At 33.3% G+C, this 27,586-nt stretch overlaps 1 protein-coding gene and 1 pseudogene across 2 annotated transcripts in view; both read left to right on the forward strand.

The window, feature by feature from the left end:
* Positions 1-27,586, forward strand: part of LOC143585469 (uncharacterized) — a 141,650-nt gene that overhangs the window by 63,819 nt on the left and 50,245 nt on the right. The gene's annotated exons all lie outside the window — the stretch shown is intronic.
* Positions 8,017-11,342, forward strand: LOC143585465 (type I inositol polyphosphate 5-phosphatase 4-like; annotated as a pseudogene). The gene is made up of 7 exons (XR_013144546.1): positions 8,017-8,038; positions 8,118-8,217; positions 8,867-8,980; positions 9,057-9,611; positions 10,026-10,218; positions 10,298-10,406; positions 11,146-11,342. The product of XR_013144546.1 is annotated as a type I inositol polyphosphate 5-phosphatase 4-like (transcript).

The raw sequence follows: 27,586 nt of genomic DNA on the forward strand, positions 1-27,586 counted from the left end.
GGAAACTGTAAAATTTGTTTTTTTTATTTCATAAACATTTATTACATAATCAATTTCAACAAAACAAACCCTATGTTACTCTACTAATAAAACAAAGTGTTGATGCTTAGGTGTCAAGCCTACATTAACTCATAGCCTAAATTTTCATTATAATTCCTAATATCTCATCTCATTCATCCTAACTATCCATTAGTCAAAACCATTTTATCAATTGGGTTATAGCATCGTTAGATGGATTTTATTAACTATTTAAAGGTGTATAAATGCAACGTTTATGATCACCATTCAAGAAAAATTTATGCTAAATACAATCAATTATTGGGTTGGTTGTGGTTTTTCAACATTTCATAAAGTATATATTTAGGTGTGCATATATGTAATCTGATGACACTATACTATATATTATTGTCTATATGCACATTGATCATCATCTTTTAAATATTGTTACACGAAAAATTAGACTAAGTTCATATTATCCACCATGTGTAGTACACATAGTGAAACATGAAGAAGATACATTTTATAAGTCGTGAAACGTGAAAAATTTATAATTCATAAACCATTTACTTTGTCTAATACATTAATTTACAAGGTAAATGAGACCTTAAAATGTGTTTACAAAATTGAAAATACTTCTTTGTATACAAAATTTGTATCGCATGTTGCGCTTAATGTGAAGACACCTTTTGGACATGCAATCTTATTACCAAATTGTGTTTGTCTCATTTCGGACTACAATTATATCACATGTTTCACTCTGTTTTGACATGAGGCAATCATCGAATACATATGGATCATTTTAAAAAATGGTGACTTTGGTTCATTTCAAAACAACTTCAATAAAAACTAATATAGCCTCAAAGGCTTGTGTAGGCACTTGCATTTATAGCAACTCGGTTTATCATCATCAATGAATCTTTAAGATTTATTATATGGTATGTTAAGCTACACGCAATTTCAATCATGAAAAGTATTTTAAGAATCACAATTAAAATATCATACCTAATTTTTTTAATTTATATTTACCTTTCATTTTGTTTATTTTTTTTAAAATAACAGAACTTATTTATTTTTATCATTTGACAAATCCCGTGTAATACACGGGTTCAAAAGCTAGTATATATATATATATATATATATATATATATATGCAATGTTACAAAACATGGAATCAAAAATAACCGGTTTATAGAGTTCATAGTAAATGAGTTAGTAAAACTAGACCAATAATGGTTTCCGGACCAACTTAATCTATCCTACATTATAATAGAGAAAACCAACCTTTCATTTTCCACACTCTCTCTCATGAGACGCCTGCAATATTAATAAATGCTTATTACTGGCTCCGGCAACTTCTGGGCAACTATTCCGGCAAAGAATCATGATTCGGCGCATTCAACACAATATTTAAGTCATCTGATCCCTCTCATCTCTCCTTCAAGTGGTGTCCGTTATGCACTCTCGCATTAACAGTCGACTTAAAATCCTTTAAATACTATGTTCCATCTTCTCCTTATTCATCAGTATAGAGCAACGAGCATTACAAACGGAAGCCAAAACCCTAATTGGAGGAGGAAATATGACTGGCTCTAAACCAAGCGAAACAAGCTCCTCTACATCACCGTCGACCTCATTATGGAGTTAAGTTTCAATTCTTTAGTTTTATATTTGTTGATCAATTCCTCATGGTGATAATGGAAAACATGAATAATATGATAAACTATAATTATATGTGTACCTGTTACAGCATGAAGAGTTGTAACCGTAGTAGGGTATGATGTAGTCGACATGCTTGTCATCTTGATCGAGTTCCCCTTTAGGATGTATAGTTAAGGATGGTTAGGGTTCTTGAGAGGAACCCGGTTTTAGGAGAGAGGAGGCACACAAAATTGTTATGTGTGTGTGATTAGGTTATGATGTTAATTTATTCTCTCTATATATGTACACCCAAGGGGAAACCCTTTATTAGTTAATCATAGGTAATATGGCCCATCAACAATTACCAAACTAATATATAATAAGGTATAGTTAATATTTTGATCTATTATAATATAAATGATTATAATGGCCACATATAAATATATATTATTATTATATATATATATTATTCTTACATTCTCCCACTTGGCCGAGTAATCATTTATTATGAGTATTAGATAAGCCTGATCAGGAGTTAACACTCATTTTAGCATTAAACTTAAACTGGAGCAGAGAAATACAGTCATTGAATTGAACATCAGCTCAAGACCCCCATTAATCATACTGCAGTCCTTATTTAAAATCTAAGTAGTTATGATTAAAATTTTCAAGTAAGCCCTTCAAACGTTTGATTTGTATATTAATTCGTCTATATGTCATTATGCATGCAGAACATATTAAGAGACGTAAAAAATCAAAACTAATGAGGAAATTTAATAGTTAATCACTCATAGTACGATATGCAGTTTTACGTGGTCATTAATAAACCCATCATGATTATAAGCGATTTCATAATTCTTATGGGTAATAGACCTTTAGTATAGGATCCTTAAGCATATCATGAATGTATTCTATATGAAAATTTATATTCCTCAATTCGTTCATAAACGAATAATTAATTCATATCAAAGTTTAATGCAGCACCTATCAAACTGTTACTGTTTGAGAAAACATGGTAGCTGACGTTATCACAATTAGTCTTCAATATATAAGTTATTTGGAGTTTAATAAAACTTATGAGTCCACTAATAAATATTCAACAACATTTATTAATCAACATATTATGTCGTTATGACTTAGGTTGTTGTTATCAGTTCATTATGACTCCTCCATGAGATAGATTTGTCTACTGACATAAGAATATATTCCGAAAATTACATTTTATCTTTGAATATAACAAAGTTTAGAGTAATCTACCGGTTTGAATTCTCACTTCTTCTTTTAAATTAAGTTTTTCGTTTCTTTTAAAGATATCTTAGTACTCTTTTAGATGCTTCACATTAATTTAGACATATCTAGTGTGTTGCAATTTTAAGTAATATCCAAACGAGTATAGACTTGAACTTATATAAGGCTTCTACTTAATGAAACATAAGGTAATAATCTCAATGATCCTATTATCCTCTAAATAGAGTAATATTGTTTGTTACATGTGTAAGGACCCATTTAAGATAAAACTTATAGAAAAAAACTAATGTCCCTTTGGATCTATCTCAGAATGTTATGATATCTATTATGTAAGGGATATCTTTGAGATATTTCATATCAAAGTGTGTGAACAATGCTTTGACTTATGTAACATATACTTGTCAGAAGAATGTCATTTATATAAGGACAAGTTTGTTTTTAGTTGCTCCCACTCATCTTGAGATAGACACATTAATCCACTTGGTTTTTGATGAAAATAATTGTATAAATATTTCATCAAATTTTGATGTTTGCATTAACCCATATATGAATTTTATTGACTTATAGACTAAATGTTCATTAACCTTCAGTTTATAACATTTAGGTTGTTTTATGAGCATGTAGATATGTAAGTCAGTTATTAGGGAAAGTTGTTTTAATGTTCTTCTAACGTAGCTCTTTAACTATTATAAGCTACTTGAACAGTGATGATCCTCAAAAAAATGTTTTATAATATAGGTTATAAGATTCTTTGATGATTTATTCCCTTTTGAATCTAACCTTTAATAATCAATTATGCTTCTTAGTGTCTTAACGTTTGTGTTAGGATTTAGTTTAGTTATGAACACCTTTAGGTGATTCAACCAAATCTCAAAACGTTAGTGACTTATGGAGTCAATTATGATTGATGATAATGGTTTAATTAGAAGGAGTATGATCATTAAACTTTCCAACATCCATTTCAACTTTAGTTAGGGAACTTACCTAATCATCAAAGTTAGTAGGTTTTAAAACCTAGATGACCTCCTAAGTTGATTATTGGGTTTATTTGAAGTTTCAGTTTTATGAATTAGCTCTTAGTTAGGTTGCTATCATTTTCAGGATTCTAAATGTGTAAGAGTGGATACAATATGGTGTACAAGAGATGTAATTGGAGTTAAATTTGGAGTAAAATTTAATGACTCTCTTCCCCTGCCTCTTGTACTTTTGCCAAGTCATTATAAGGACTTTTACTGTTCCCACTGACCTTAGAAACCTTTAAGAAATTAGCATGCTTAGGGTCAATATTTATAGACCAATAGACTCTAACAGAGAAACAAGTTAATAATATAAGTTATTGGAGTTTCTCTTGTTGAGGATTAGTTTAGTAAGAAATCCAAATTTGCCTACTTTAAGCAACAACGAAACTTTTGTAAAAGATTGTAAATTCTAAAGAGATAAGTTTTGTTAGAATAGTGTTGTGATGGAGCAGTGTCTTGTACAAGAGGTGTAATTTAGATATAAAGTTTTCACTCCCTCACCTCTTGCAAATCTTGTAAGTTATGATTGAGACACTTAAGGCTCCCACTGATCTTTAATATCTCTACAAAAAATACAATAGAAGTTTCAATGATGTACGTGACGTGGGAATCTGTTATATATATGTTAGACTTGATTTGATTTCATTAACGTCCAGATGTCATAGTAAACTTAGGGACATATTTAGAAGAAATCGTATTAAGTATATAAGAATGGATCTCTTTAAGACCGTGGATCATAGACGACAGATTGGATACAAGTAAATAGCCTTCTAAATGATAAAGAATTATGTTTGAATATTTCATTTGAATAAGTTCCACGAATGTAAGTGAAATATAACTTCTGGTGGACCCATACTTATTTCTTAAGCCAAATAATGTTTAGGGCATCTAACATGTTATTTAAATCACTAAGAATGAGATTATGAAAAATCACCCTCGTCAACAGTGTCATGATTTCTCATGAAATTTGGTTTTAATGGATGGATTTTATAGGTCTCATTTGTCTTTTGTTAAATTTTTATTTGCATGATAACAAAAGTTGTGAAATATATAATATCATCTAGTTCTATTTTACAAATGTTTCAATCTAGATATTGATAACACATAATATGAGAGGTTAAGGTAAGAGTGACTTTATGTTGGCTATGCAAACCTCATAACTGTCATATTGTAGCTTAAGTATGATACTAAATTCTGACTAATCTCCAGAATATTTAAGGTATCATAAAGCGTAATTAGAAGACAGTTTATCATGGTTCTAATAACCTTAACATTTAAATTTTGTCACCAACACTCATGTTAGTTATTTGTTGATATCAGTAAAGAAACTCATAGAACTAGACTCAACCTATCACGTGTTAATTGGAATATTAAGATTAGCAGACTTAAATATCATTAATATACGACTATTTTTTTAGCTAGATGTTCTTTGGATTATGGATAGTCTTGTTGCTTATGCCTAATCTAATGACATATTTTTGCAATGAGACTTATCTTTAGAGAACTTAAAGCTGGAAGTAATACTTGTATTTTGTCTATGAACCTTAGAATTATCCTCTTTTAGGTTTTAGTGGTAGTGAGTTGAATAACATCTTATTTATAGTACCATGCATTTATTTTCGTGTACATATGTTGCTGATCAACACACTCATTTTCCTTTGGTACTTCTGAGTGTTATAGTTGATTCGTAATGCACCAAATTGTACTATTGAAAATTTTGGTATGTAATGTACTATAAAATTGTACTTATTTTCATGTGCAAACCCTTAATTTTATAGGTCATGGAATTGTACATTATGATTTATTTAGGAATACCATTTAACCTTATAGTTAGAATTTAGAAGGAATGCATGCATCTTATGAGTTATTTTGATTAGTCTTAGGAAAAACTAAATCAAGAATAACTCTAGTGATAACATATATTTAAATAAGTTCTTGATTATCATTATCATAAGAGACATTATGATTGACTCATCCCATTTGTTATGCTCTAGTTTTCAATAGAATGATTGTTATTAGAAAGAGCAGTAGGATAGTCATATAATGTCTTAATGGATAATTAAAATTGAGAAGAGATAAATATTATTGAAACTCTTTGTGATGTAAAACTTATATTATGCTTTAATATTAGAGTGGATGATTTAAATGAGATAGTTATTTATAGAAGAAAATTATAGTGAGTAATGTCATGGAATATTAAAATAATACAGATTAATATTTATGATCATTAGATTAATGAAGGATCATTAATGTGAGGATAATTATGTTTTATTGAAGATGTGATATGTCTATTATTAACATCAAACTAATAGACTATAGTTAAAAGTTCTACTTAAACAAATAAATAAATCACCTTTGGGCATAATTAAAATTTATTTAAGTATGTGTGCAAAACAATTGTATCACATCACCTTTGGGCAGAAGTGAGACAACTATTTTAATTATGCACGGGCTAGTTTTGCAAGATAAAAATGTAATACATCACCTTTGGGCAGAAGTGAGACATTTGTATCATCTTAGGCAAAAACTAACAAAAGCTTTAGTTAGACTTGAATGATAGGGTAGATGTAACACATCATCTTTGGGCAGAAGTGATACATCAAAATTCACTCAAGTTAAGCTTTTTATGTTCTGTAAAAGGTTTTTAAGTTATAAGTATTTACAAAACATTTAATTAGTTAATAATAACCTGTTTAGATTAGAAAACTTTTGGTTTTCGGTTTTGTAATGAGTTCTCGATTCTAGTAATGAGTTATCGGTCAAATTATGAGTTCTCGGTTTTTATCATGTTTTCGATTTTTAATAAGTTTTTGGTTTTTTTAATGGGATCTCGGTTTTAATGAGATTTCGGTTTTGATGAAATCTCAGTTTCACGAGAATTTCGGTAAGTATTAAAATCCAAAAATTATTTAAGGTAATAATATTTTGGTTCAAATTGTTAGAGATTAATTTTATCTCCAATATTTGCTTAATTTTGAAATTTATATTCTTAATAATTATTCAGATTTCAAAAAATCTTTGGAGATGTGTTTTTCAACTATTTTAGGAAAAACACAATCATAATCTAAACTGTAACCAAAATATGTATTATTTTCAAAAAACCCATGATGAACACGAAGAACATCATCGAAAAATCATAAATTTTTAACAGGTTTTTAATGTGAAATCGGGTTCTAAAAGTTTGAAACAATTTATTTATAAACCGATTTCAATGAGTACAAACATAAAAAAAAAATTCAAAATTAGGTTTTATCAAGACTTTAGATTCAAGTTTTCCGGTTAAAATCCAGATTTAATGGAAAACCATGAAGAATTGATTAAACAACATCGCTCTGATACCACGTGTTGATCAATTCCTCATGGTGATAATGGAAAACATGAATAATATGATAAACTATAATTATATGTGTACATGTTACAACATGAAGAGTTGTAACCTCAGCAGAGTATGATGTAGTCGACATGCTTGTCATCTTGATCGAGTTCCCCTTTAGGATGTATAGTTAAGGATGGTTAGGGTTCTTGAGAGGAACCCGGTTTTAGGAGAGAGGAGGCACACAAAATTGTTATGTGTGTGTGATTAGGTTATGATGTTAATTTATTCTCTCTATATATATACACCCAAGGGGAAACCCTTTATTAGTTAATTATAGGTAATATGGCCCATCAACAATTACCAAACTAATATATAATAAGGTATAGTTAATATTTTGATCTATTATAATATAAATGATTATAATGGCCATATATAAATATATATTATTATATATATTATTCTTACAATATTTTGTTAATTGTAACTCTAATACAATTACCTCATATCTATTAAGAAGATTTAGTGATTAATTGATGTTTGGTCAAACATTCAAGTGTCACCACATGTGGATCTAGATTAACAGAATCATGTGTTTAATAGAATTAGAGGGTCAGTTTAACAAAATCATGGATCGAGATTAAAAGCATATCAATCTGTACTTGTACCTTTTAACACTTGCTTGGAATATGTTGTTTTAGGCCTTAGAATTTGGGTTGGTTTACAACTGTCAACGTGGTTATGAAAGAAGGCAATTTAGATAGGGAATTATTAGGAATTAATGAATAGCTTTACATAATGAATTGTGCAAGTTTGCATGGTGAGCCTCCTTTTCTCCTTCGTCGTTATTCCAGTTCATAATTATTAATGTTTATATTAACATAATCTGTTTCATGCAGAAGAAGAGAAGAAACAAGAAATACAGATTGGCGGTCCAACAGACCTCAAACATGTCGCACATTTCAGATGTGATGCACACACTCAAGAAACTCTCGACTGGTAACTTTTAAAATCAAAAGTTTTAATATGTCTATGAATGCCACTTTGAAGAAAAATATGGTTTCATTACAGTTGGTTATTATAGTAGCGTTTGTGGCAACGATGCCAATGTTCTTTTCATCACAAAATTTGTTGATGGTGTCTCAACTATTCAGAGAACATTTGCTTTAAGGCATATAAATGATAATGTATTTTAATTGGTAACTATATTGTAGAAGTAAAATTCATTTTCTCCACATCTTATATCACTTTATGTATATATGCGCTATTATTAAGGAATTAAAGTTGTTATTACACAATACATCTGCTTGAAAATGCATCTGTTATTGTTCAATTTAGCGTTTTCTCGATATACTGAAACTAAAGTATGATAAAAAAAAAATAAGTAAATGAGAAAAATGTTTCAAAATTTAACCGATATCAGGCCCAACTTTGATATGATGATTTAAAAATTTAAATTTTCAGTCTAACATGTGATTGAGGGACATGAAGTAGGTTTTGAATAAAGTAAATTTAAAATAAGTAACCAGATAGTTAATAAGATAAATGTTTCAAAAGTGAATCTTAAACGTTATCGGTCCCAAATACCTGTTACTCTCTAAAAGTTAAGATTTTTCATGTTTTTCTTATTGGATTTTTTTATATAATATTGCAATAGGATCTTTGTAGCTACATGGAATGTGGCTGAAAAATCATCAACAGGTTCTTTAAATCTTGAAGATTGGTTGCATACTTCACCTCCAGCCGACATTTATGTTCTTGGGTGAGTTTATTTTGTATGCATATTGAATCTTGATCTTATTAAACATATTAAAGTTGACACCTTTATTAAAAATCAGGCTTCAAGAAATTGTCCCACTAAATGCTGGTAATGTGTTGGGCACAGAAGACAATGGAGCGCTAAAAAGTGGGTAGCACTCATTAGAAGAACACTAAACAGTCTTCCAGGCACAAGTTATGATCCGAATTTAGATTTTGAAGAATCTAATACCCGTCTTTTTCAAACCCTGGCCCGTTTCAGTCATTGAGCCGTAGCATGAGGATAACAATGCGTGATGTGGGTATGTCACGACCGAGACTTGAGTGTGGATACAGTGGCTCGGACCGAACTGTGTATAGAAACCTGGTCAATGGTTACGACCCGAATCTTGGGTCTTCAGGTTAAGACAATGGGCCAGATGATGATTCACCCGGCGACATACATGACCAAGAAACAGAGTATTGTGAATCTTTTAGTGGTCAAAGGCCCAAGAACTCTAGGTCCTGTTTGGTTGCAAGTAAGAAAATGGTCGGTATTTATGTCACAATATGGGTAAAGAGTGATCTTAGAGACAATGTTCGATACATGAAAGAGTCGTGTGGGTAGAGGATTAATGGGCTATCTTGGAAACAAGGTAAAATCTCTACTGCCAGCGGGTTAATGGGTCAAATCTAATTCATGAATTTAATAGAGGTTGCAGCTTTAAACTGTTTAATTACATATGGGTTGTTTAGTATTTCGAGTGGGTCAACGGGTCAAGTTAACAAATTTAGCTAAGAGGGAAATGGGTCAAACGGGTTGAAAGCTGTCTATAAGTCAACCTTCCAAACTGTTTTACCTAATTTTTTTGATTATTAGTGTATTAATGTTTTCTCTATAATCATAACCAACAGATTAGTTATTTCTAATTAAGTTTTTAGATGAACAAAAAAAGTGTTTTGACTCGTTACCCAACCAGCCATCTTGCCAACTCTAGAATACTTTTTTATGTAGAATGATTTTTTAATAATTTGGAGAAATTTTAACTGATATTATGACATAATTGTAGGGTTCAATCTCAATTAGTATGCCATTGCACCAAACAAGCTTTTGCTCATATGTAGTCACTTAACATCGGGTCAAAAGGAAGGTGATGAGATCAGAAGAAACGCTGATCTCATGGAAATCTTGAGACAAACTTGGTTTCCTAGAGTTCAAGGAAGCAAAAACGATAAATCTCCTCAAACTATCCTCGATCACGAGTAAGGCCAAGTTCTTACCATTTCTAATTATAACATTTTCAACATTATGATGCTTAAATTCGTGTTTTCTTGAATGAAGTCGGATAATATGGCTTGGTGACCTGAACTACCGGATTGCCCTCTATTACCGGTCTGCAAAAGCTCTTGTTGAGGCACACAACTGGAGGGCTTTATTGGAAAATGACCAAGTAAGCCGTCTTTACACTAAACTTTGTGTTTTATGTATGCATATGTATATAATGAATGTTATGTTTTGAACCCTTAATAAAATTTTCTTGAAACTTTATGTTTATAGCTTCGAATTGATTACTTTGGTTACTTAACAAGTCATTTGGGTCTCGTGTTTCTCAAATGGGCGAACGAGAAAAATTTAATACATTTTGACACACTTGCTCGAACTTAACAAAGGATATCGTGTTTTGCTTATTAATAAGAATCAACGAGGATGAGAAGATATTTGATATTTTATTGGATAATTTTGTTACTGTTGAATCTTTAAATCTTTTCTAACTTTTAATGATATGCATTTCAGTTTAGTTTGTTGGTTTGTACTTTTTTATGTCGTTTGCAATTTTCTCAATTGACTTGACTTTGAAATTCAGACAAGATTTTGTAATGTAGTTTACTATAAACGACTTTAAATGACTTCCACAATGTAATTTGAAATTTTCTTTTATTTCAGTTTGCAATATAGATTGCACTTACCTGTTACTGAATTTGAATACTATTATTTAGTTTTGTGCATTCAGACTTGTGAAGGATTCCCCTACTATAAAATTTTATTTCCCAGTCATTTTACAATTTGCTACACTATAAAAGATTGTATTTATATATTTTTTTATTTTTTATTATTGACTTCATTTGAGACTAACAACATGCTTTGAATTTTTCAACATGAAACTGCATGTTTGCTGTTAATTTTTGAAGTCAGCATGAAAGTGCAGAAACAAAATTTTTCGACTAGCCCAGGATTGCCAAAAAAAGAATACAACAATGAGAACATTACATGGACGGTCGTTATGGTTTGTCATGAGCTAAATATGTAAGTTAAATCTAATTCGCGTTATTTAGCTTTGTGTGCCAAACGTAAAGAATGTTTCTGTAATTTTGTTAAATAAAATTAGTCCAAGTTAAACCTAATCCTCATTCATTAGTTTTGATATTTGTTGATGTGAATTTGCCGTGTTATTTAGTTATTAAAGGGAAAAGATTGGTATTGTTGTTTATTGTTTGTCTTTGTATAGGTGAAAAAATGAGCATGTCGATGATACATTATTCTTTTCAACGGTTTGAATCGGGTCAGCCTGGTTTGACTCGATACGCATCTCGTGTGTGTTTGTTTTTTTAATCTTTAAATTATTAATTTTTTTTATCTTAAACTAAACCAAATATAAATTTGGCTATAACATCGGTACAATAACGACATGTGAAGAAGAGTTATTAGGGTTTTTATGTTATCGCGAAAGTGCGGTTGAAATAACGAATGAGGGTTGCGTAACGACAAAGGAATCTAACAAAAATTAATTGCCACACCCGCCGCAACGCGCGGGCACTGCTACTAGTTTAAATCACAATATAAGTTCAACTATCATTACATTACAAACTAAAGTAACTAACACTATGAGATCGTATAACATTCCAAAGACATAATTTTATAGAGTATCATTCTAAAAGTATCAAAACCAAGAAATATTCGGACAAGGACTCTTTGAAACTAAAACCAAACCGAAACTCTACCAAGCATTTTTAAAAGTTTTTCCAGGTTTGGTCCATTTTGTTGGATCCTTCATTGACTTAACGTCGATCTTGATGGTAACGGTTGAACCCTTGGTTGTAATCTCCTCCAAGACCTTTGACTCGGTCAACGAAATGGTTGGATCAAAAACTTCAATTTCTCCAACAGTCAAATTTTCTTTTCATGAGACGGACTGAACACAAAAACGTCACGAAAAAACAGCTGGTTGATGAGATTAACCATAAGAAACCATCCAACTTTGACCCGCCATGCATAAGTGTGTTGGCCATTGAGAAAAAAAAACAGTTGCAAAATCATATGATATAGCCTAAAGTTTATAAGCATATAAAGTGATGATATCTACTATTTACCTTGTTCATTAGAATGCGTTTTATGAACTTCAATTAAATTATCAGGTGTGGACTCCACAAGAATTCTTTCCCAATTTATCAATTCTTAAAGCAATTAAATTACATTTTTACATTGTTTAATTATGATTAAAAAGATTAAAACAGTAATTAATTTCTATTATTTAAGCTTTCTATTAAACCTATTTGCAAACAAATTACTTAGCCATCTCCAAGGGACAAACATGCCATGTCAGCTTGCGCTCTCTAACATGTCCAAAACCGACGGCTCCCCCATCTCCCCTTCCCCTCTCAAAATCTTTAAAAATATAATGATTATAATCTAAAAATAAATTCTAATGTCTCTCCCTACCACTTAGTATTTGTGATATAAAGATTACTTGTATGCACTGCAATGTGGTTGTCTTAATTAATTTATTTGTTGAATTCTTAGGAAATCAATATATTGAACTTGATTACATAAACTATGTTACTCTACTAATCTGAGAATTACTAATCTCATTTCTCATATACGTTTCATCATGCACAGGCCTTATTAAAATCAGAGAGACAACGAAGTAATCAAGTCGAAGAGATAAAAGCCGGAAATTTAAAAGAGCACATTATATAAAACAAGGTGATAAAACATAAATGTGTAAGTTGTTCAGATGTACCTCCGAGGGAGCCTCATTTTTTACCAGCTTACGCTGATGCGTAGCAGGGAGTCGGCCATCATGATAGTCACACTTGATATCCTACAATTGTGAAGTACTTCCCATTGTTATGATGTGGTTGTTGCGTTTAAAATATATTTGTTTTGTTATATATTTAAACATAACTATGTGGAGATGTACATGACAGATGACCTCTTTTTTAACCAACTTATGGATCCATAACAACAGTAAGTCGTGAAATCTGCGAGGATTTCAGGGGTGAATTAATCGGTCTAGATAAGACTATAAGTACAAAACCACTAACAAAACAAAGGATTATCCATATCCTTTGCAGTATATGCCTAGAATCACAGAATCGAGACCAATCTGAGCCAACAAGATACGAAGCAGTTTAATTAATACAAACAAAACAGATGAATGCAACGAATATACGGTCAGAAAAAAAATTCCAAATTCCTAAATCTCATCAAACCTACATATGAGATCAAACACCTAATGATAAACTAATAACTACTGAATTATAGTACATTCAAGCAAACTAAAAATTACAATACCTGCTTTCGTGATGTTACGGTTGGAGGGATGGAATGTATCACTGCAAACATCGGTCATACTTATAGTAGATGGCTCCTCATGTCCATTGATTAACTTTGGGCATTGAATTAAGATGACCAGTTGAAATGATGATGGGTTAGGAAAAGGAGGAGACATGATTATAATAAACCCTAATAAATATAATAATACAAACGGCCTCTAAATCTATACTATATATAATGAGGGAAAGATGGGCAAATTAAGACGGTGGATTTTAAGGGATTTACAAACTTTTAAGCACATGGTACAACCTAAAATAAGGGCACATTGGTCATTCTAACATTAAATCTTTCATTATTCTCCAAAATAGTTACAAGAATGCCCTTCAACTTTAATCATATTTTGCAAATTTAAGAAATAGTTATAACTTTGTTCATTTATCTTTTAACTATTTAATCTTCATAATTTCATTTTTAACCCAAATACCCTAACGATTTTTAAACGGTTATAACTTTTCCATACGTTAATATCATTTTTAAAAATTGCACCATAAAAACGAGCATTTAATTCTCTTTAATTTGAGTATGATATTGTTATAGTTTCTTTTCAGTTATTTTTTTTACATATAACCGTTTTCGTCCGGTTTTAATGGTCTTAAATTAAATCATGAGCCAAACCATTATTAACGGCTTTTGGTCGCCAAAAACTGAAAATAAACCGTTGAAAATTACCCAACAAAATCCATTAACAATGGTTAGGTTCCGTTTCATTTGTACTTCTGTTAGTGCACGGTTTTGCGTCTCGAGTCTTTGTAATTATCGTTAAATGTTTATTTGATTATTTTAATGTAATATTTAATGTTTGTTTATCTAATTCGTTATGTCATGTCTAGTTCGCTAGGAATGTTAGCGAACTAAGACTAGTTCGTTAAGGTTAGGTCTAGTTCGCTAGGAATGTTAGCGAACTAGGACTTTATGATGTATTCCCTCCTGATTCGTTAGGGGATGTTAACGAATCAGGGGGTGGTTCGTTAAGTTAATTTAAGTTAACGAAGGGGATTCTGGTTCGCTAGGGGATGTTAGCGAACCAGATCGTCTTCTATATATAGAGAACCACTGTTCACTTGTAACAAGGAGAAGTTTTGAGAGAATTAACATTATTCAGAAATATTTAAAGTATTCTCTCTCTCAAGCTTCACATTAATCTTATATTGATAATATATATTACATAACAATCAAACTGAGGTATAAAAGAGTTAGATCCGTATAATCAATATTAACATATAGATCTGAATCAGATCTGAGTTATTGATTAGAACGAGTGTAAGTCAGGGGATCAAACAAGTGGTATCAGAGCTTTCGGGGCTCAATTCACTTGGTTTTGATTGTTATTATTATAATTTTTGATTTATTTTCTGTTTAGTTTGAGTTTGAATCAATTTGGGTTGTTTTGGATTGATTATGGATGGATTAGAGTGAAACTGGTTTAGTTAATGTATAATTGAGGTTCAATTGTGTGGAATTGAATTGTGAATTGGATTTGTGATGTGTATTGGGTTTTCGGTTTGAGTCCGTGAACAGGGGAGTGGTTTTGGTTAAAATTGATTCGTGTATGGTGTTAATCGGTTACGAGTTGTGCTGGATTGAATTCGTTTTGCGATTACGAGCATTTTGGTATATTATTTGTTAGTTTTGGTTGACAACTGAGTGTGTAATACAGATCTGGAATTGATGTATTTCTGGGTTTGTACTTCATATTTCTGGAAATTTGTTCTTGAATATTTGAAGATTTGAAGATGATGGCAATTCGCTATAAAGTTTCAAGCGATTCGCTAAGTCTTTAACTTGATTCGCTATCAACTCGTGCCATTCGCTAATCAGTTCGCTAACTGATTCGTGTGAGTTAATTAATTCGTGTTATCTAGTTCGTTAACTAGATAACTGATTCGTTTGACACGTGTTTGTCTTGGAATTTGTGTCATAACAACTTTTTTCCACGTGGCAAAAAGGAATCAAGTTTGTTACAAACGGTTGTAACAACCTGATTCGTTATATTATAATTCGCTATAGTGTTGATTCGTTATCAACTGTAGCTGATTCGTTATCTCAATTCGCTTGATCAATTCGTTAAGTTGACTTGGTCAATTCGCTTGATCAGTTCGTTAAGTTGACTTGGTCAATTCGTTTAGTCAATTCGTTAAGTTGACTTGTGATTCGTTAAGCCTTTATCACATTCGTTATCTGTTTCGCCAGTTGGGTGATTCGTGAAACTTAGTTGTGATTCGTTAAGGTTGACTCGCTTAGTTGACTTTTGATTCGTTAACCTATTCTCCTCATTCGTTAAGATTTGATTCGTTAAGACTTGATTCGTTAAGACTTGATTCGTTAAGACTTGATTCGTTAAGTCTTGATTCGCCACAACTGTTCACAGTTCGTTACAACTAATCACCGTTCGTTACAACTATTCACAGTTCGCTATTACTGTTCTTTGATTCGTTAAGATATTTTATTTTTGAAGATGGCTGGTATGTACGCATTGGCGTCTCAAAATATGTTGATGCAACAGATGTTGCAACTTGATACCGAGATTGGTTCACATTCTAAATGTCCAAGATTGATGAAATTCAGTGACTTCGCCAAATGGGAACCTCGGTTTCGTGCACATTTAGGATCGGTTCATCCTGACTGTTCATATTGTCTGGATGAGGTTTATGTTGCACCAATGATTAGTGATGATACTGTTGGGTATACTCCTAAAGCTGTCTCTCAATACTCACAAGAAGAGAAGAAAGCTTTAGAAATTGAGATAAAAGCATATTCTACATTGACTATGGCTTTACCAGAGAATATTTTTCATCAAGTTGGAAGTATCAAGAGATGTGCATCTTTGTTTCAACATTTGCGTATGAGAAGCATGGGAAACACAGCTGAGAGTAAGAAAGTGATGCTCAAGTTTCAATTTCGAAACTTTAATTTATTAAAAGGAGAAACAGTTGAAGAAATGACTACCAGATTTAGCCATTTAATTGCTGAAATGGATAAAATGAGAATGGAAATTTCTGAAAGAGATAAAATTGACACTATCAAGAGTGTGCTTCCTAGTTCCTATTCAACATTTCTCATGGTTTTGAAAGAGAATGATTATTTTCTGAATGAAGATTTGACAGCACTTGAATTCCTACAAAAGATCGAAGCAAGAGAATATGATCTTAAGTGTCAAAAGTCTTCAAAAGAAAATCAAGATCCGGCTTTCTATGGTGGAAGTATGCCTCTGAGTTCAACAATCTCACCATCACTGCTTTTCTTACTCATGCCGCAAGTGAAAAAGAATCTGCTTTATTTAATGATCCAAAAGTTTGTTTCTACTCTGCTGGTAATTCAGATAGTTCTGGAAGTTCTACTAGTACTAATCCATTTGCTACACCTCCTAGTGTGAATATGAAGGAAGCTGAGCAAAACTTTGCTTTTCTGACGGCATTTATGTCTTCATATGAAAACCTGGTGAGTAGTAAAATTGCCACGAGTGAGTTAACAGATGAGGATTATGATCAAATTGATCCGGATGATTTAGAGATCATGGATTTAAAATGGAATATGGCCATGATCGTTCGTAAAGTTAAAAGATTTATGCAGAGAACTGGAAAAGATCTTCCAGCGTTAAACAAGAAGTTGGGTTTTGACAAATTGAAGGTGAAATGTTATAATTGTCAAGAATTCGGTCATTTCGCGAAGGAATGCGATAAACCAAGAAAAGAATACACTGGACCTCGTGGTCAAAGTCAAAACGCTTCTTCACCACGAGGAAGTGATGCTGAAAAGAAACCGTCTACTTCTACAACACAAGCGATATTAGCAGATGGAACTGATTGGTCTCAAAGGCTATTGTGCAATGATGTTCAAGCAAATTTAGCTATGTTTGGGTTACATGAAGATTGTCAAGATGCTATTGCTAGTGTGATGTCTTCAGATAATGATTCTGGATCTGATTCTGATGATTCTTGCGACAAGTCTTCTGAATCAATGTTTGCTTGCATGGCTAAGATCAATGAGGTTAGTAATTCTATCTCTTCTAATTCATTTGTTAAAGCATCATGTGTTGACTGTGAATCTAATAACTCTAAGTTAGAAGCTTTGAAAAATCAAAATGATAATCTTATAAGAGAAATTGCTTCTCTTAAGGACACTTATCGACAATCTCTTGAGTCTCAAATGAAATCTCGAGAAAAGATTGAAGCGTTTTCGACAAGTAATCATGATCTCAAAGCCGAGTTATCTGTGAAGATGACCATTAATGACCAAACGTTTCAGGAAATCTTGAAACATTGTTCTAAAATAACTGAGCTTGAGAATGAGGTTCTTGAGTTGAAGAACAAGTTGGGTAAAATTCGAAATTCTTCGTTTTTATTGAATGAAATTATTGAAGTTTCTGGAAAACAAAAAGATTCTAAGAAAGGTATTGGTTTTGTTGAAATTCCACCACCTTTTCATAATGATTATAAAATTAATCTTTTTGCAAGAAAAGAAGAGGATTTGATTCAAAAGGAATCTGTAATTTCTGGAAAACCAAAAATGGTTAAACCTGAAATTGTCAAACCCCAAGTTGCTCCTCAAAAATCTCATGTCCAAAGCAAAAAGGTGTTTGTTGAACACAATGACGAGGTCATTATTGAGGATGTGTTTGAACCAGAGATTATACACAAAAATAAGAACATTCCCAGTTCTAATCATATTCTGTGCAAACCTCACGAATTTGAGGAAGCAGTGTATGGTTCACACAAACCTCAAGAGAAAAAGAAAAATTTAAAGAAAGTGAACTCTATGAAGGCAAAGAAGTCAGTTAAACCGAAAATTTCTGATGAGGATTTAATGCGTTTCATTAATCCTTCTAGTTCTAAGCCATCTGCTGCTAGAGTTTTTAAGTTAAAAGGAATGGACACAATGTTCACTGAAAAAGATATTCCAATTAGTATCATTAAGCCTGAGCTAATTGAGAGTGTGTTTTACAATGAAACTTCCAAGGTTCGTGAACTTGAACGTGTGTATGCTCAAGCGAAAGCATCAGTCTCATCTGATCCATTGACTAAGGCAAAACAATTTTTAAAACAATCTAAGAAGATTAACTTTGTTAAGTCAACAGGAACAGATACACTAAAAAGTTTTTCAAACAGTTCTAATTTAGATTTTTATTTAAAGAAGAAATTTGAATTATCTGATGAGTTTGCTAAAAGCATGACTAAGAATGTGAGTCATCATCAATAATCTATTCCAATTTCTTCTAAACATCACCATGTGGACATGCGAACGTGTTTTTTATGCGGTCAACAAGGTCATGTTGTGAGAAATTGTAATCAACAGAACTTTCAGAATCTTCATCCTTTTATCAAGGACAAATCTAAACCAATTCCAGTGGTTAAGGAGATTCTGAAACGACCAATGTCGTATGCTGATGATACTCATATCTTGTTCTCTGATGTGAATCCTCGGAAGGTGTTTCAGATCAATGAGACACACGGTCAAGTGAAACCAAAATTCATTCCAACTGAACCTTTATGTCAAAACAGGAATTCAAACATTGTTCAGGCAGCTTATTTAAGACGAAAGTCTAAGGAGCTAGTAACTTATTCACAAGTGGCTGAACAACAATTGAAATCTGCTAATGTTAATGATCAAAGAGAAAACCAAAAGGTGCCCAAGACTGAGGCCTGGGCTGCCTTTTTGAACTAATCACTTTTGTTTATGTGTAGGGTTCATCCAAGGCCATTTCTGGTGAAAACTGGATCATGGATAGCGGGTGTTCTCGTCATATCACCGGAAATCTCGACCTATTAACCAACTTAAGAAATATTCAAGGTGGTTATGTAGCGTTTGCTGGGAACTCTGGGGGTATGATCACACAAGAGGGTGATGTTTCAAATGGTCATATTACATTTGAAAAAGTAAATTATTGTGACAAAGTTGATCATAACTTATTGAGTGTATCGCAGATTTGTGATAAAAGTACACTGCAATATTTACTGACAAAGAGTGTCTTATCTTGAAACCGGGTTACGTGATTCCCGAGGACATGGTTGTCATGCGATCACCACGATCAAATGATATTTATGTCTTAAACATGAGTTCTAAGATATCAACATCAATCGAAACATGTTTTGTCTCGAAAGCAACCGAGAAAGACTCGATTCTGTGGCATCGACGAATGGGTCACATTCATGTTAGAAAGATGAATTATTTAATGGCAAATAATTTAGTTGAGGGTGTCTCGTTAAAGAACTTTAAGTTATCTGATCACTGTGTTGCATGCAAAAAGGGCAAGCAGAAGAAGAAGACACATCCATCTAAGTTATTGAATTCCATTAATACTCCTCTTGAAAGACTTCATATGGATTTGTTTGGTCCAGTGAATCGTACGAGTATTTCTGGAGACTGGTATTGTCTTGTCGTGACAGATGATTATTCAAGATATTCATGGGTGTTATTTATGAGTTCAAAAGATCAAACACCTGTTTTGGTACAAAACCTTATTACCAAGATCGAATCACTGTACAAACAAAAGGTGAGGAGAACCCGGTGTGATAATGGTACTGAATTCAAAAATCACTATTTTGGATTTCTTTTGTATTCAAAAGGGAATTCATCGAGAATATAGTGCACCTTATATACCACAACAAAACGGTGTTGCTGAAAGGAAAAATAGAACTCTGATTGAAGCTGCACGTACAATGCTTGCTGATTCAAAGCTTCCTATTCAATTTTGGAATGAAGCAGTGAACACAGCTTGTTATACACTTAATCGGGTTCTAACAGTTAAACGACTCAAGAAGACAAGCTATGAAATTTTAAATAACAGAAAACCTAATTTAAAGTACCTGGAACCATTTGGGTGTCCGTGTACAATGTTGAAGAAGGATTTGGGTAAATTTGATGAAAAGGCTATCGAAGGATATTTCTTGGGATATGCGTCTCCAAAGAAAAGAGTATTTAATTTTACATCTGGCTGTGTTGAAGAATGGTACCATGTGGACTGTCAAAAGTACACAACTCCTCCACAAGGGAAAGGTCCAGACTGGATGTTTGACTACGATAGTTTATTTAATTCGTTTACTCCTTCGACTGATCACATCGATGAAGATCTGGTTAGAGCATACTTTGAAGAACAATTGAACATCCCATGCTCTTCAAATACTAATGCAGATGAAGTTAACCCGATGCTACAACTGAAGAATCTCAAGTTGTTCCTCCAGTTGTTATTGATAGTGACTCTACCTCTTCCGATGATGATCAAGCTGAGATTCAAGTTATTGATCTTGATTGCGATAATGTCTCATCTCCCGAGTTGGGTGAACATTACACTAATTTATTTGACAATGTTGTTGTTCCTGAAAATCCTACTCTTCGGATTCTTGGATATCATCCACAGGACAATATCATTGGAGAACTTGATGTGGGCGTTCGTACACGTCATCAAGTTGCTTCGTCAAGCGACAATAACGTATTGTGTGCTTACACTAATTTACACTCTTTGGGAATTGTGAATATTGCTAAATTCAATTGCTTTCTATCTCAAGTTGAGCCAACGACAGCTCGTAAGGCACTTGAAGATCCTTCTTGGGTAGAAGCTATGCAAGAGGAATTACAGCAGTTTGCACGATTGGGTGTTTGGGATTTAATAGACAAACCTGCTAGAGTCAAGAAAGCTATTCCGACTAAGTGGGTATTTAAATGTAAAAAGGACGATCGAGGGGTGATTGTCAGAAACAAAGCACGTCTAGTGGTGCAAGGCTTTCATCAGCAAGAGGGTATTGATTATACCGAGGTATATGCTCCAGTTGCAAGATTAGAGTCGATTCGAATCTTTCTGGCTTATGCTGCTTACAAGAATATCAAGGTTTATCAAATGGATGTCAAAAGTGTTTTTCTCAATGAGAACTACATGAGGAAGTGTTTGTTCAACAACCACCTGGTTTTGAAGATCCTGATTATCCAGACCGTGTTTACCGTTTAAACAAGGCCCTGTATGGTTTACATCAAGCCCCGAGAGCTTGGTATGGCACACTCGCCGACCATCTGACGGATAATGACTTCAAACGAGGAACTGTTGACTGCACTTTATTTCATAAAACTGTTGGTGATGATCTTCTTCTAGTCCAGATTTATGTTGATGATATTATATTTGGGTCTACAAACGACACTTTATGTAAGGAGTTCGAGAAGTCCATGCAAACAAAGTTCGAAATGAGCTCGATGGGAGAGATGAATTTCTTTTTAGGGCTGCAGGTTCATCAATCTGATAAGGGAATCTTCATTCATCAGACTAAGTATGTGAACGACGTATTGAGCCGATTCAAGATAACTGCCGGAAAAATCCCTTCAACTCCTCTTCCAGTGGGTCACAATTTATCACCGGATGAATTGGAGGATACCGTTGATCCGACCCTTTATCGTGCTATGATTGGTTCTCTAATGTATTTAACTGCTTCTCGACCCGACATAATGTTTGCTGTTTGTGTGTGTGCTAGGTACCAAGCTAGTCCCCGAGTGACTAACGTGGCAGCGGTCAAGCGTATTTTGCAATATCTACGGGGAAATCCTGACATCGGGTTATGGTACCCCAAAGATAATTCTTTCGATTTTACCGCCTACTCAGACTCAGATTATGGAGGATGCAAGATCAACTTCAAATCAACGACTGCAGGATGTCATTTTTTAGGAAACCGGCTTGTTTCCTGGCAGTGTAAGAAGCAGACAACGGTCTCTACTTCAATCGCCGAAGCTGAATATGTTGCAGCCTCGAGTTGCTATTCCCAGGTTCTGTGGATACAACAACATCTTCGCGACTACGGTTTGAAGTTTCTTACTACTCCCATCTTGATTGATAATTCTGCTGCTATAAGTATCACCAAGAATCCTGTACAACATTCTAAAACGAAACATATCGAGATTCGATATCATTTTATACGGGATTGCTATGAAAAGAAATTAATTGATCTTGAGAAAGTACACACAGATTTTCAAAAAGCCGATCTATTTACCAAAGTGTTTGATAAAACACGTTTTACTTTTTTGCTTGGTTTAAATGGATTGAAGACCCTTACTGAGATCCTAAAATTAGGGTAATTATCTTTTAATTGCTTTATAGATTTAGTCTTATTTTTTTATGTTTTAAAAAAATTTAAAAAAATATATATATATTGTGATTTCTGTTCTGTAATGCTTTCCTTTTAAATATCTAGAAAAACCAAAAACATTTTAAAATTTTGAAAAACCAAATAGAATGTGTTTTATGTTTTGTACTGAAAAATCTGAAAAACCAAAAATATTGTGTTTTAAAGTTTGTACAGAGAAAATCCAAAAAAAAAAATTTAGATTATTTTCTCGCTGAAAATTATGTCAGTTATTTAAGTTTGTGAAGCATGCTTGCATGTCTTGGTCCTATGATTCACTTGTGAATTGATGGTTAGCCATTTATTTATTAACTTAAGTTAACTGGGGCGATTAAATTTATCTTTACTTTGTTTTTATGCTCCTCAAAATATTGAGTTTTTGAAGCAAAAAGAGAAAATGATAGTACATTGATTATTTTGACCCCAAGTTCAGCAAAAAGTAAGCTTAAAAAACTGTGTGCTTAATTGCATTGGTGCATTGGTAGGTCTTAAAACAACCCAGTAGAGTAAAGTATGTGATATAAACATAAAGAAACGCCAAATTGAAAGGGGTGTTAGTCTCTAGCAAACGTCTTGGTGAGGATGGCAGAAATGTAATAACCAGTCATACTCAAGCCTTATATTTGTTGATCACCCAAAAATCAAATAAAGCAAATAACAAGCGTTAAGTTTCTGGATATTGTGAGTCTTTATGCGGTTTAACCATCTGGGTATTCATATGCATGAATATTTCACTCGCTTTCTAGAGCAAACCCAAAGTCATTAAACTTGATCACTGCTGTACCTTGTATAATTTACATTACTGACTTGATCAAAATCCGCTGTTAGTCATACAAATTGTTCCTCCCTTGCGTGCGTCTTAATACCATTAAGAAACGGACCCCAGGGGATACAATGTATGTAAGCCGACAGATGGACTCGTGCATACTCACTCACAGTTAAGGAAACTTGATGCATTGCTCAAAATTTCTACAATTGGTATTAAAATTTTGATCAACAATATAATGGTTTAAGTCAAGTTGGAGTGATTTGGCAAAAATCAAATTACGCTTGAACCGAGATTAGAGGCTGATAATTTCTGATATTCTGTGCTCTAATTGAACTATTTAATCATATCACAAAAATACTTGAATGTGTGTTATTAGATTTATGTGGACAACAATACCAATGACCGACTTATCGCCAGTCATAATATCGCTGAAATATAAATCTGTGATGGAAGGGCAATTTAGTCAATATGATTTTCTGCTCAAACTCGACAAAATTACAAAAACATGTACTGCTTTTGGTAAAATCGTTGAAAAATGCAAAAAGATTGTCTATTTTTAATTGTTCGGATTTTTTTTCTGTAAATACATCCTTTAATTCTTAAATTTTTACAAAATACCAAAAATAGTTTTGTTCTCTTTATACAAAATATTTAAATAAAATTTAAGTTATGTTTCAGAAATCTGAAACAATTTTAACGTATTAGGTTGTCGGGATATAAGGATTTCTCGATAATTTAACTTATTGATTTACTTCATTAATTTATTCATTTATTTATTTAATTTAAAATTAAATAAAAAGGGTTTAATTCGCTAAAATCCATTCGTTATTTATGGATAACGAACTAGGTGATTCCTTAGCGAACTAGCATCTGGTTCGCTAACCTAATTCGCTTCCGCACTCTGTAACGAATCATCCCTTCGTTATACATATTTAACGAATCATGACACGAATCGTGTCTTGATTCGCTATCTTTAATTTAACGAATCACATTGTGATTCGCTAACATAAGGTAACGAATTGAGTTAGCGAATGGGCTAATTCGCTAACTTTAAAGTTAAACGAATCGTCTGATTCGTGCAAGCTGTACCTAGGGTTTCGTGTTTCGCTATATAAGACAAGATAACGAATAAGCATTTCACTGTTCGTCTTCTTTCTTCATTTTTAAGTAACTGTTCAAATTCTCTGATATTTTCGATTTTTAAAGTTGAACATTTCAAAGATCAATTTGAGTGACTAAGGTATACATGTGTTTGGCGATAGCATTTTCGTCAAAAACGACATTGATTTAACTGTTAAATTATGATATTTCAGGGGTTTAAGGGTTTTGAACTTTTGAAATTCATTTGTGTATAATTTATGTTATTAATTGTCTGATTTTGATATTATTTTGATTGGAATCACTTTCCGATACCCTTGGTGAACTCTAATCATCTTTTGATTATTGTTTTCTGGGTTAATTATGATTATGTGTTCTTGATGGTTACTGTTGGTTCGTTGATCCTTAGGACACTTAGGTAATGAGTCTCAATCTCATTCACCTACATTAACGAAGGTGTTTCCGAGCTCAACGAGCTGATTATCGTGATAGTTCAACGATTATTATGGCCAAATTGAATCTGGGTTACTATGTTGACTATTATTGTTCTTGATAATTTTGACTTTGACTTAGTGGAGTCAAAGAAAAAGTCATAATTTTGACCATTCGTTAGTCTTAGCGAATTGGAACTGTTTCGTGTCCAATTCGTTAAGATTTCATACGAATTAACTTAGCGAATAAGATGTCACACGAATCAGAATTTGATTCGCTTAAAATATAACGAACTAGAGTTTAGTTCGTTAACTTAATTAGTGATTCGCTAGGTCTAGTTCGTTAAGTAATTTACTTGATAGCGAATCGCCTAATTCGTTATCTTTGTATAACGAATCAGGGTGATTATTAACGAATGACAATATATAAAAAAAATTAAAATATATATATATATATATATATATATATATTATTAATTTTATAAATTAATTAAATTGAATATTCAATTAATTTAATTAAAGGTTTTAAATCGTCAAATATGCGTAACTAGAGTAAATACATTTATCTTTTGAATATATACGGTGATCTCTATTCTCATATACGTGTTATTTATACAGTAAATCATGGCTGAACAAGAACAACCACAGGAACAACCACAAGTACAACCACCACAACAAGCTGAAATGGTCTTATTACCGTTCGATAAGAAGCACAACATCTGTGCTTATGTCGATCATGATGTGGCTGATTTAAGGACGTTCGGAGCAATGTTGAATTTCTTACGCCGTTCAAAGATACATTATGCAATCACTGCTAAACCTAAGGTGTATCTTAGTTTAATCAGGCAGTTCTGGAACACGGCGATATATGTTGAGGAAAGTAATTGGGTTAAAGCTACAATTAATCAACTTCCGATCACGATTGATGTAGAGGTCATTTGTCGGGTACTTCAGTTTGACGACAGTGACGATTACCCGAGTGAGTTTGACAGAACGCTGGTCAGGGGTTTATTTACAAGATTAAATTATGGGGGTGATATTCTTCGGTCCGTGTTGAACAAGAATGGGTTGTGTCCACCTTACAAGTACTTGTTGCATGTCTTGCTTCATTGCTTGAGTGGACGTCGCGGTGGTTTCGATGAATGTAGACTGAGCCTACAATCGGCGTTTGTTGCTTTAATTCTGAACAAGCCATTCAACTATTCAGAACTCATCTTTGATCATTTGAAAAAGCAAGTTCATCAAACTCAACCGACAAAGAAGTTCTTGATGTATCCACGATTTCTACAATTGATTATTCACGATCTGATACCGGATTTGGTGATTGATCGATCGTTGGTGAATGATGTTCTTGATATGGAACATATGAAAGCCGAAACGGTGCATCGGATGTTAATTTATCGGAAGGATAAGCCGCAGGACAAAAGGATGATTGGTCATATAATCAACCCTGATTATGTATGTCCTCCTAATGAGCGCTGGATCCATGATGATTCGGATTCTGAGCGTGAAGGGGGAGAAGTTGGGAACAATGATGGAGGTGATGATGATGATAACAATGGTGATGGTGATGCTGGAGCTGGTGAGCGAGCTCTGAAAGAACAACAAGATGCAGTTGATGCTGCTCTAGCTGCCACCATGAAAGCTCAGCAAGAATGAAAACGAAAAGGCAAGGCTGTAGCTACTGATGAGCCACCTAAGAAGCCCCGTGTGTCCTCTGGGGCTGGTGTAATTATTGGTGCACCACCACCTCGTCAATCAACTACTCAAAGCTCGGCGGTGCCGCTAACTACTAGCACCCCGATGCTCACATTAACAACGACGATGGTGTCACATGAGAGGCTCGGCTTAATTCCTCAAACGGCGTTGACCGAGATGCCGAGGCCTCCTGCTGTGCTGTCAACCGTTTCTTCCACAACTACAATGGGACCTCCTCCTCTGCCAACAACTACGTTTCCTCCGTCTCTGCCTAGTGATGTCTCTTTCATGAGAATCACTTGGCCTCAGGGTCCTATTCAACCAGTTCATCCATCTGTATACAATTTGTCACCTGGACGTCAAACAGAAATGCTGCTTAATCTGTTACACTTATATGAAAACCAAATGGCAGCTGAACGACTCAATCAAGAACGACTCATGGAGAATCAAAGAAAAATGATGAGTTAAATTTCGTTCTGTCAGAAGGAGACCAAGTCGTTGCGTGCGATTGTTGAGTCTCAGGGGGTGAAATTGAAAGAACAAGATGAGTTAATTTTACAATTAACTTGTAAAGATGATGCCCTCAAGAAACTCAAAAATGACGATGATGATCCTGACGAGTCTGATGCAGGAGGTGAGCCTAAACAATCACATGGTTCATCCTCTGGTGCTGGTGTGAGTGGCGCTGATGATTCAAACAAACAGATAATTCATTTCAAGATCCAACAGCGGCCAAGCCGATAGAGATGATTGAGGCTAACACGGTAATATTTATTGATGAATTGGGGATAGTTAGAAGTATGGTGAACAGAGATGAGATACAGATTGGTGAGTTTGTGGTTAGATCTTTGACAAGGGAGCAGATCTCGATTCTACTTGGGCTGAATGACGATCAGCTGACTACATTAGAGACTGAGCCCGA

This window comes from Bidens hawaiensis, unplaced genomic scaffold (genome assembly GCF_021521415.1).
Source record: "Bidens hawaiensis isolate Kalapana, Puna unplaced genomic scaffold, B.hawaiensis_p1.1 tig00033857_1, whole genome shotgun sequence".
Classification (NCBI taxonomy): Eukaryota; Viridiplantae; Streptophyta; class Magnoliopsida; order Asterales; family Asteraceae; genus Bidens; species Bidens hawaiensis.